Source organism: Lolium perenne, chromosome 2, assembly GCF_019359855.2.
Source record: "Lolium perenne isolate Kyuss_39 chromosome 2, Kyuss_2.0, whole genome shotgun sequence".
NCBI classification, from domain to species: domain Eukaryota; kingdom Viridiplantae; phylum Streptophyta; class Magnoliopsida; order Poales; family Poaceae; genus Lolium; species Lolium perenne.
The window spans coordinates 210796431-210808854 of NC_067245.2; the positions used below are offsets into that span (position 1 = coordinate 210796431).

The 12424-nt window shown below is 44.7% G+C and overlaps 1 long non-coding RNA gene across 1 annotated transcript; it reads left to right on the forward strand.

The window, feature by feature from the left end:
• Nucleotides 1-7980: 7980 nt before the first annotated feature.
• On the forward strand, nucleotides 7981-10585 carry LOC139835269 (uncharacterized). The gene is made up of 3 exons (XR_011751057.1): nucleotides 7981-8222; nucleotides 9220-9279; nucleotides 10425-10585. It is a non-coding gene; the product is annotated as an uncharacterized lncRNA (long non-coding RNA).
• The last annotated feature ends 1839 nt before the right edge of the window (nucleotides 10586-12424 follow it).

Here is a 12424-nt window from a genome sequence, read left to right on the forward strand (position 1 = left end):
AATCCCTCGACATGTGTCTTGTATACCCCCAGGCCACCGTCGTCCGTGCTCCTCCTGAACAGCCCCCTCACTGAAACAACATCAAGGTTTCAGATATGCGTTCTTGAAAAGAGGAACTTATGAAAGGTCTTTGGCCTCGACGTCCTTCAGAACCTACCATGGTGACCTCCTACCCCGGGCCTGCGCGCGCCGCCCCGCTCCTCCATCTTCATTAATCCCGCCCGAGTTCCCCTTGCGCGCCGGCACCTGCTCCAGGGAGTCTTTCTCTCCCGGGTGGAACGGATCACGGAATAAATGTGTGAAGGATGCGCCGGCGGGAGTTAGCATCGATTAGCCCGGTCGTCGATCTGGCCTCCATAATGGTTGCCTGCGGAAAGAAGTCCGCCGTTGCAGGTAGTTGATGCGGCGGCGTCCTGGAGCTCAAGCGGATGCGTAGGAAATCTGGCTGCGGGAGTGCGGGGTGGGGGTGGCGGCGGGATCCAGGGGTGGCACTGGGAGGCGGCGCAGCTGAGGGGAGACTGGTTGCCAGGATCCCGTGAGCAAAACGATGGTGATTTGCTTGTGCGTGATTTCTGGAAACCTTAACGGGCCAGGTCACCAGGCCCATGCGGGTGGATGATGGATGACGAAGGAAGGACGACCAAAAGACGACGAAAGTAGGGGGAGAAGGGGGAACACGTTCCTTCTTTTTAAGTAGTAGAGATTTTATCGGTGTTTATTTGAAATTGTATTTATTTGTGGTTTATCGTTATGATGAGTAGGGAGTGACGGGAACGGGTCGAACCAAGACTACGAAGGAGGGTTTTTCGACGACAACGAAGGCATGCCCTCTCATCATATTTATCCCAGTTTTACAACTTGCATGTTATTTTATGTTTTACAAATATATGCTATTTTATTCCAGTAGCTAGCGTGTCGATTGACACACCAACTTGATCTGCTTGTCGCCTTTTACTTGATACCCTGAGTAGTGATTATATATAATTCTGATAGAGTAGAATGCTTAGCCATGCTAAATAATCATTAGGAAACTTCATGTTGCCTCTTCGGAGGAATTGATCGACCAACGGGTCAAAACACCCCTTTGAACATTGTTGAGCTCGTTGAGCTGGGCTAGTTAGCCATTGTTGTTTCCTCTACTCTATGCTACTCTGGATGAAACTTACCATCTAAACATGGCGCGGGCGACAGCTGGATCAGATATTGAAGGAGCGGTTGGCTGCCCTTCATTTGTTGGAGGGGGCAATCCGTCGTCCGTGCCGCATAAGGATCCTAACAAGTCTTGGATTTGAAGATTGTGACAACCGTACAACCACATGCTATATGGGCACTGGCTTGGTTGAGTATGTTAATCAGCCTTAGGTGTCGATGTCGCCGTACCGCTGATGAGGTGTCTGCCTACGGGGGAACCTTCGGCACAGATGGGGGGACCGGTTTGGGGACGTACTCTCAGTTCCGTGCGCCATACCCGGTGGGCATGTCACATCTTTGGGGGATCTAGCTAAAAGACCTCGTCACAAAATCCCTGTTGCTATGCTAGCGACGGCTGGTTGCAACTAGGCGAGATTGTGACATGTGGTGAAAGTGTACCACCTCTGCAGAGTTAAACCTATTCGAATAGCCGTGTCCACGGTCATGGACGACACATGAATCCTTCTTGACATACAGGAACCTGTTTTGCTATTTCCCTCTTTGCCTCCATCCTTTCCTTGGAATCTGAATCCCATGATATATGTGAGTTGTCAGGGACAGTCACATTGATGAGAAATATTACACTGAATATAAAACATGTTTTCGTCTAAAACTGCTTTTATCAAATATAGTGTATTATTGCAAATAAAATTGGCTTTTCTGCAAAAGAACCATATAGCCTTTCTTTGAAGCCTCATGTAGATTTAGTAGGTTTGCACGAGGGGGCATGTTGAGTACAAAATGTACTCATGGCAAAACTTTTGTTGATATTCAGAGTACTATGAAGATGGTGAAGACTATGCGACTACGACGACGCTGAGGAGTGAGGCCTCGGGGACTACATCGACTGCATGTGGCTGAGATGGAGTTACTTCGCATTTTATTATCCGCTATGCTTTCTGGTTGTAATAAATGTCACAAGACATTTCACTTTGTGGCTCAAACTTTGTAATAATTACTTTTTTTTGCACGTTCTGCAATGATATTTATTTCGCTGTGTCGTCAAGTTAATCCTGGATTGACGAGTTACACAGGGGGGGTCGGAATGTTAAGTTCCGGTTCTCACAGAAGTGGTATCAGAGCCGACGTCGACCTAGTCACGTGGCCTTAGTTAGAATGGAAAAACTTTTATAACAATTTGAAGAAAAAAATTATTTAATTATGAAAGTCCTCGTATTCTAATTCTCGACTATTGCTATTCCTTATCTTACCTTGTTCACCATTTGTTCTTAAATTTTTCTTCCCTAACCACTTCTTTAGTATACAATATCCTATCTAGGCGAAAGTCATCTCAAGAACGCATGGATTCAAGTGTCATATATCAAGTACTCGATACTTCAATACCCAGTTGAGAGAAGACAAACCATATAGGATGAGTTAAATAGAATCCTTTTAGGTATGTACTACGTATGTTAGGGGATTTTGCTTGAGTATTGACTACATCTGTTTGGTTATTTTATGTAGTCATACTAAACCATATTTTACAAAGTAATTTGATTGAAGTTTATTTGGATATTCCATGTTTGGTTATAGATTTGGTTATGGGTTAGTTTCTTTTTCCCTCTTATCTATCCTAACTTGGAATAACGACACAGGATGAATGCAAATCGGGGTCGTGGTCGCGGAGGACGCGGACGTGGTCGCGCGCCAGCGTTTCAGGAGGACTTCGTCGAGGGTGAAGTTCACGACACAGACACTGACACCGAGAATGAGGGACCAGAGCAGCCGCCACCACTGCCACCGGTTAACATTGCGCAAGTGATGTTGATGCAGACACAACTACTGCAGCAGATGGCCGCCACTATGGCGAACCAGAATCAGAATCAGAATCAAAATCAAAATCAGAATCCTCCTCCACCGCAGTCCAAGCTCGCAGAGTTCATGAGGACGAAGCCACCCACCTTTGCGGGATCACCGGACCCTATTGAGGCAGACGATTGGCTGAAGGATATTCGCCGGAAACTCAACCTGGTGAGTGTTAACGCTCAAGACCGTGTGAAGTATGCTGCGCACCAACTCCAGGGTGTGGCCGCCGATTGGTGGGAGAACTATTGTGAGGCGCATGATGACGCCGAGGGGATCACGTGGAATGAGTTTGCCGAATCATTTTGCACTGCACACATACCAGCTGGTCTTATGGAGCTGAAGAGGGATGAATTTCGAGCTCTAGTTCAGGGGAAGATGACAGTCTCTGAGTACTGGGACCGTTTCACCCAGTTATCTCGCTATGGAAGGGCGGATATTCCCACTGAGGCGGATAAGATTTCTAAGTTTCTGAGGGGCCTGAACCTAGGTTTGAAGGATAGGTTGGTGTCTCATGATTTTGCCAACTTCCAGAGTTTGGTCAACAAGGCTATTCTTCAGGAGAATTCAAAGAACGAACTTGATGAACACCGCAAGCGCAAGGCACCACAGAGTCAGTATGGGGCAGGGAGCTCACGCCAGAAGAACAATAACAACCCAGGATATCGTGGATCAGGTGCAAAGCCGACGAAGCCTAATCACAATGCTTCGTATGGTGCCTATCGTACTCCGAGAGCTGAAGTCGGAGGGAACCATGCCAACACTGCTGGGAGGACATGCTACAACTGTGGCGAAGAGGGTCACTTTGTTGCTGCATGTCCAGGCAAGAAGAACGCAGGGGCGACGCCAGTGAAGTTCAACTTACGTTCCGCCGCCAAGACACCAGCAGCGGGACGTGGAAGGGGCATACTGCCTACCCCAGGAGGCGCACCTCATGCCTCAGGACAGCAAGGACGTGGCCAAGTCAACCATGTCACGGCGGAACAGGCGCATGAAGCTTCGGATGTTGTCCTTGGTATGTTTCCAATCAACTCATGTTATGGTTCAGTACTTTTCGATTCTGGAGCTTCCCATTCATTCATTTCCAAGCAATTTGTTGAAAAACACCGTTTGAAAACCGAGGGTATGAGTCGGGAGATGGCAGTACAATCACCCGGGGGAATTCTTACTACGGGTTTAAAATGTCCTAAGGTGATCCTAACGATCGAGGGAATAGAGTTTCTAGCAGACCTCATAGTGTTAGACTCTAAAGGGTTAGATGTTATTCTGGGCATGAACTGGTTAGTAAAACACAAAGCTATGATAGACTGTGGCCTTGGAGTAGTATCGCTGACTAGTAAGAATGGAACTGTGGTGGATTACAAACCCAAGTCAGCACCTCATACAGCAGTGGACAGTATTCTGAACAGCTTGAAGGAGATGGTTGTCTCGGATGTTAGAGTGGTTAAGGAATACCCAGATGTTTTTCCGGATGAGTTACCTGGTCTGCCACCAGACCGTGAGATAGAGTTTGCCATCGAGTTAGTCCCGGGCACTGCTCCTATTGCAAAGAGACCATATAGGATGCCGGCAAATGAACTAGCTGAAATGAAGAAGCAAATTGAGGAGCTTTTAGAGAAGGGATATGTTAGACCAAGCACCTCGCCTTTGGGAGCACCGGTGTTGTTTGTTAAGAAAAAAGATGGTACCATGCGAATGTGCGTGGACTACCGTGCCCTGAATGAAGTGACCATCAAGAATAAATACCCTTTGCCTAGGATTGATGATCTGTTTGATCAATTGAAGGGAGCTTCTGTATTCTCTAAGATAGACCTCAGGTCGGGATACCATCAGTTGAAGATCCGACCCGAAGACATACCTAAGACAGCCTTTGTCACTCGGTATGGTCTGTACGAATTTCTGGTGATGTCCTTTGGACTCACGAATGCACCGGCCTACTTTATGAATCTCATGAATAAAGTGTTCATGGATTGCTTGGATAAGTTCGTCGTAGTGTTCATTGATGATGTGTTGATTTACTCTCGTAATGAGGAGGATCATGAAAAGCACCTTCGGATTGTTCTGGAAAGGCTTAGAGAACATCAACTCTATGCCAAGTTTAGCAAGTGTGAGTTTTGGCTGAAGAAAGTGGATTTCCTTGGTCATGTCATCTCAGCGGAAGGAGTAGCTGTGGATCTGGCTAAAGTGGAATCAGTACTTAGTTGGAAACAGCCGAAGAATGTGTCAGAGATACGTAGTTTCCTTGGTCTTGCGGGATATTACCGTCGATTCATAGAGGATTTCTCGCGGATTGCAAGACCGATGACACAATTGATCAAGAAAGATAAAAAGTTTGAGTGGACACCAGCGTGTGAAACAAGTTTTCAAGAACTCAAGAGGAGATTGACATCAGCTCCGGTGCTAATACTGCCGGATATTCGGAAGGATTTTGAAGTTTATTGTGATGCTTCTAAACAAGGATTGGGTTGTGTGCTCATGCAACAAGGCAAGGTTGTGGCCTATGCATCGAGACAGTTACGCCCTCATGAAGTGAACTATCCTACCCATGACTTAGAGTTGGCTGCCGTAGTTCATGCCTTGAAGATATGGAGGCACTACCTTATTGGAAATCGTTGTGAAATATATACAGATCATAAGAGTTTGAAATATATTTTCACTCAACCGGATTTGAATCTGAGGCAAAGGAGATGGCTGGAGTTGATCAAGGACTATAATATTGGCGTAAATTACCACCCTGGTAAAGCCAATGTCGTAGCTGATGCGTTGAGCAGAAAGGTTTATTGCAATAACCTCATGATTCAAGAAGCTCAACCAAAATTGCATGAAGAGATCAGAAAATTGAACTTGAATGTGAGTCTCGCTGAAAATGAGGAGGTATTAGAAGTCAAGTTCACTCTAGAGGATCAAGTTAGAGAAGCCCAGAAAAATGACACAGGGATCGAAGAGATTCGAGCAAAAATCAAGTCAGGAGAAGCGCCTGAATACAAGGAGGATGAAAGTGGAAGCATTTGGTTTCGAGATCGCTTATTGGTGCCCAACCAAAAAGAACTCAAGGATGCGATCATGAAAGAGGCACATGACACACCATATTCCATACACCCGGGAAGCACGAAGATGTATCACGATCTCCGAGGTAGTTTCTGGTGGTCTAGCATGAAGCGAGAGATTGCAGAGTATGTATCTAGGTGTGATGTATGCCGCAGAGTCAAGGCAGAGCATCAGAAGCCCGCGGGGCTGCTTCAACCACTCAAAGTTCCTGAGTGGAAATGGGAAGAAATCGGGATGGACTTCATTACAGGACTCTCGAGGACGACAGCGGGATATGATTCCATCTGGGTCATCGTGGATCGATTAACCAAGTCAGCTCACTTTATCCCGGTGAAGACCACTTTTAAGGGGGAGAAATTGGCCGAATTATACATGGCCAGAATTGTTTGCCTACATGGAGTCCCCAAAAAGATTGTGTCTGATCGAGGTACTCAATTTACCTCGAGATTTTGGAAGAAGATACACGAAGTCTTGGGCACGCAGTTGAATTTTAGTACCGCCTACCATCCACAGACTGATGGACAAACTGAGCGAGTGAACCAGATTTTGGAAGACATGCTTCGGGCATGTGCTCTAACCTGTCAGCGCACATGGGACAAGAGTTTGCCGTATGCAGAATTTTCTTACAACAATAGCTTTCAAGCGAGCCTACAAATGTCACCGTTTGAAGCTTTGTATGGACGGAAGTGCCGCACCCCACTTAACTGGCATGAGGTCGGAGAGAACCAAGTTTTTGGACCCGATACTCTAGAGGAAGCGGATAAGCAAGTAAAGATGATTCAGGAAAGACTACGGGCTGCCCAATCTAGGCAGAAGGTCTATGCGGATAGACGCCGTCACGAGTTATCATTTGAGAAGGGTGACGATGTGTACCTAAAAGTATCTCCACTTCGCGGGATGCGACGTTTTGGACTAAAGGGAAAGTTGGCACCTCGATACATTGGACCGTTTACGATCACCGCCCGGCGTGGCGAGGTTGCTTATGAGTTAGCACTACCCGAGAAGCTGTCGAAAGTGCATAATGTGTTTCACGTATCCCAGCTGAAGAAATGTTTCAATAAGCCAGAAGAAGAGGCTCGGAAAACCTCGTTGGATGCCATAGAAGTTCAAGATGACTTGACTTATGAAGAGTACCCCGTTAAAATTCTCGATGAACAATTGAGAACAACCAGAAGGAATGTGATCAAATTCTGCAAAGTTCAATGGAGCAACCATAGCGAGGAAGAAGCGACATGGGAGCGGGAAGATGCCCTCCAGGAGGAGTTTCCAAATCTTTTCTCTTAGGTCGAATCTCGGGGTCGAGATTCCTTGTAAGGGGGGTAGAATTGTAACATCCGGATTTTTATGACCTGAATTTTTTTTTTAGGAACGGATGTTGCAGCAAAATAAAGTAAAGGAATATTTTATTTAGGTTCTGAAGATTTATTCTTTTCAATTGATTTTCTATTTGAATCCACAGATTGTTTTGTCTTTAAGTCATATTTGAACCTGTGGTCAATTCATGTATTTGCTTCTTATTGGTTCTTTGTGCAAAATCACATTGTTCAACCACATGCACGTGCATGCACTGCAACGGGAGATCGTGTATTTGAGTATTTTTCCTCCGTGTCCTACTCATGCACGTGTACTAGTATTCCCTCCTCTGTTCTAATTCCTTTCTTCTCTACGGATTAATCTCACCGAAGCTAACAGCCCAAGGCCCTTCATTGCCTAACGTAGTGCTGCTCCAGTAGCCCATCAAAGCCCACGCCTAGCTCAGCTAGCTGCAGCTGAGCGGATGGACGCGACGACGCACGCCAGGAATTCGTGCAGCACACGATACACCGTCGCGCGTATAATTCCGGTTCCGATTCTTTGGCAGCACAAATCGCGTCGCCCCTCAGCCTATAAATCCTCAAGTCGACGCCCCTGCCTCTCTTTTCCTTCCCACGCCGCCACCCAAAGCCCTAGCGGCATAAACCGATCTAATCTCGCGAAGCTCCGCGAGGCCGCCGCTGAACGCCGCTCGCGTTCCCGGTGATTCAGGGCACTAGAGGCGGAGCTGCTGCGCCAGAAGGATCACAGGGACGAGTGGAGTTCATCCACGGAGCTAGAAGGCTGAGTTGCTGACCACAGACGACACCCACGGAACCAACGCCAACTCTGGACACCGACTTCAACCACGAACTGCGTCGCGCTCGGTGAGCACCAGTAGAAATCCTTGCACACACGCGCTACACATCTATATGCCTACCTCCTAGACATGGTTTCCATCCTTAGTTTTACAGTTTGTCGAGTCGCCGGTGAACCGAATGCCATCTGGTGGCATGGTCATATTAGGCAACCAAGAACACGTTTTCTGTTTTGTTTTCAACCCATGATATATACCAATCTGCTCCAGGAAACCAGTAGTGCGGTTAGTGGTGTCTATATACGACGTTTTTTTTTTCAATCTATTTCCTAAAAGCTAAACTGAACTTGTTGCACCATGATACGCATATAAACATGCATGTACTGCTGTTAGCCTTTCCTGCTGTAGTGCTAGCTATTTTCTGTACTCGTGCGTGTGTTTAATCACAGCTTTTGGAATTGGCTATGCATGTTCAGTTATAGGTTAGATTTGGGTAATACAGTACGTTGATTGGTTTAATTGTTACCAGTAGCACATATTAGATCATATGTAAATACAGTTACTCAACATGTCAGTAGTTTAGAGTCACAACAGGTTTTATATAATTGCATGTGCCTCTGCATATTATTTTAACATGCAATTCTTTGTTTAGGGCATCACCAGGTTAGATGTCATACTAATACCATGCTACTGTTAAAGTCACAATAGTTCATGCATATTAGTTGTTTCTCTGGTACGCATGTACACATTATTCTAATCATGGATTATTCTACCTATGCTTGATTATGACTAGTAGCATGTAGTCTGTTTGCACATTACATTTTAAATCCAGTGTCATCTATGTAGGCTCGCTCAATATGTTTTTCTAAAATATTTTGCTACCCAATAGTGAGCGATCGCCATACCATGCGCCTTAGTTAACCCAAATCCCGGATGAGCCATTCCAGTCTCTTATACTACATGTATATCGAACGACCACATAATTTTTATTTGGATCTTTCTATTTGGATTTTATCGGTGTTTATTTGAAATTGTATTTATTTGTGGTTTATCGTTATGACGAGTAGGGAGTGACGGGAACGGGTCGAACCAAGACTACGAAGGAGGGTTTTTCGACGACAACGAAGGCATGCCCTCTCATCATATTTATCCCAGTTTTACAACTTGCATGTTATTTTATGTTTTACAAATATATGCTATTTTATTCCAGTAGCTAGCGTGTCGATTGACACACCAACTTGATCTGCTTGTCGCCTTTTACTTGATACCCTGAGTAGTGATTATATATAATTCTGATAGAGTAGAATGCTTAGCCATGCTAAATAATCATTAGGAAACTTTATGTTGCCTCTTCGGAGGAATTGATCGACCAACGGGTCAAAACACCTCTTTGAACATTGTTGAGCTCGTTGAGCTGGGCTAGTTAGCCATTGTTGTTTCCTCTACTCTATGCTACTCTGGATGAAACTTACCATCTAAACATGGCGCGGGCGACAGCTGGATCAGATATTGAAGGAGCGGTTGGCTGCCCTTCATTTGTTGGAGGGGGCAATCCGTCGTCCGTGCCGCATAAGGATCCTAACAAGTCTTGGATTTGAAGATTGTGACAACCGTACAACCACATGCTATATGGGCACTGGCTTGGTTGAGTATGTTAATCAGCCTTAGGTGTCGATGTCGCCGTACCGCTGATGAGGTGTCTGCCTACGGGGGAACCTTCGGCACAGATGGGGGGACCGGTTTGGGGACGTACTCTCAGTTCCGTGCGCCATACCCGGTGGGCATGTCACATCTTTGGGGGATCTAGCTAAAAGACCTCGTCACAAAATCCCTGTTGCTATGCTAGCGACGGCTGGTTGCAACTAGGCGAGATTGTGACATGTGGTGAAAGTGTACCACCTCTGCAGAGTTAAACCTATTCGAATAGCCGTGTCCACGGTCATGGACGACACATGAATCCTTCTTGACATACAGGAACCTGTTTTGCTATTTCCCTCTTTGCCTCCATCCTTTCCTTGGAATCTGAATCCCATGATATATGTGAGTTGTCGGGGACAGTCACATTGATGAGAAATATTACACTGAATATAAAACATGTTTTCGTCTAAAACTGCTTTTATCAAATATAGTGTATTATTGCAAATAAAATTGGCTTTTCTGCAAAAGAACCATATAGCCTTTCTTTGAAGCCTCATGTAGATTTAGTAGGTTTGCACGAGGGGGCATGTTGAGTACAAAATGTACTCATGGCAAAACTTTTGTTGATATTCAGAGTACTATGAAGATGGTGAAGACTATGGCGACTACGATGACGCTGAGGAGTGAGGCCTCGGGGACTACATCGACTGCCTGTAGCTGAGATGGAGTTACTTCGCATTTTATTATCCGCTATGCTTTCTGGTTGTAATAAATGTCACAAGACATTTCACTTTGTGGCTCAAACTTTGTAATAATTACTTTTTTTTGCACGTTCTGCAATGATATTTATTTCGCTCTGTCGTCAAGTTAATCCTGGATTGACGAGTTACACAGGGGGGGTCGGAATGTTAAGTTCCGGTTCTCACACTGAGCGACCATCAGGAGCCGGGCACACCCAGTAACCATAAGTTCTCGCTGGTCCTCGGGTAGGAGATATGCCCAAAGCTGAATCCAATGAGCTGTCATGTGGATAACCTGCAGAATATGCAAATTCGAAGATATATTAAAAACAAGATTGTTTCGACAATTTCATATAGACCAACATATATCAGAAACGCCAATGCGAATTCTATCCTTGGTCTTCTTATCGATGTAATTCAACCAATTTCCAAACATATTTGTGATATTAGTTGGAGCTGGAATATTATAGGTGCTAAAAACAACACGCCAAACGAGTTGAGCAAAGGGGCAGGAAAAAAAAGGTGTTCAATTGTCTCCGACGAACCACAAAAAGCACACTTCGTACATCCTTTCCACTTCTTTTAGCCAGGTTATCCTTGGTTAACAAGATTTTCTATTAAGAAACCACACAAAAATCTTTATTTTCAAGGGTAGTTTCAGTTTCCACAAATATTTATGCAAATATGTCGTATGCCCATTCATCAAACATATATCGATTTAACGGTGAATTTACCATTTGTAGTTAGATTCCACGCAAAAGTGTCATCATTGTCTATCAAATTAATATCCATCAAACGAAGACATACATGAGACCATGCATCCCATTTGTCTCCGATTAACGCCGTTCTAAAACCAATGTTCAAAGGGGGTGCAGCAGCCAAAACATCATTAAGAGAGACATGTTTCCGTTGAATAATGTTGTAGAGCGATGGATATTGATGCACTAGAGGTTTGTCTCCTAACCAGGTATCTTCCCAAAATCTAGTAGATAGCCCATTTCCAATTTTAAAGGACCCTCTATTAAAAAAAATCTTCCTTTACCCGCATGAGGCCTTTCCGAAAGGGTGAATCATTCGGATTGATCTCAACTTGAGCTAGAGTTTTACTCTGTAGGTATTTATTATGTAGTAGCTCCTGCCACATACCTTCCTCGTTTAACAACTTAAACAGCCATTTGATAAGAAAACACTTATTTTGTAGTTCAAGGACCTCAATTCCAAGCCCCCCTTGGTCCTTGGGTCTACAGATTATGTTCCACTTTGTTAATCTATATTTTTGTTTATGTTCATCGCTTTGCCAAAAAAGCGCGACCTATAGTAATCAAATATTTTACGTACCCCTACAGGTACCTCAAAAAATGAGAACATAAACATTGGTAGGCTTGATAAAACCGAATTTATCAAAACAAGCCTGTCTCTGTCTCCGTATGAGAGCATCTTCCCTTTCCAGCACCCTAGTTTGCCCGCAAAACAACATTCAATAGGGTACCATTCAGCATTGCGTAATTTTCTATAATGGATAGGAACTCCCAAATACTTGAAGGGTAGGGACCCCGACTCACATCCAAATATTTGTCGATATTGATCCTCTACCTCTTTTGCCTTACCAAAACAGAAAATTTCGCTTTTGTGAAAGTTAATTTTGAGCCCCGATAGTTGTTCAAAAATACATAGTATTAGTTTCATATTGACCGCCTTTTCTAGATCCTGTTCCAAAAACAAAATGGTGTCGTCCGCATATTGTAAGATAGAGACTCCACCCTCAATAAGATGAGGTATTAGTCCCCCTACCTGTCCATCTTCCTTCGCCCGCGCGATAAGAATGGCCAACATATCGACGACAATATTAAAAAGCATTGGAGATAGCGGGTCTCCTTGCCTAAGGCCTTTTTTA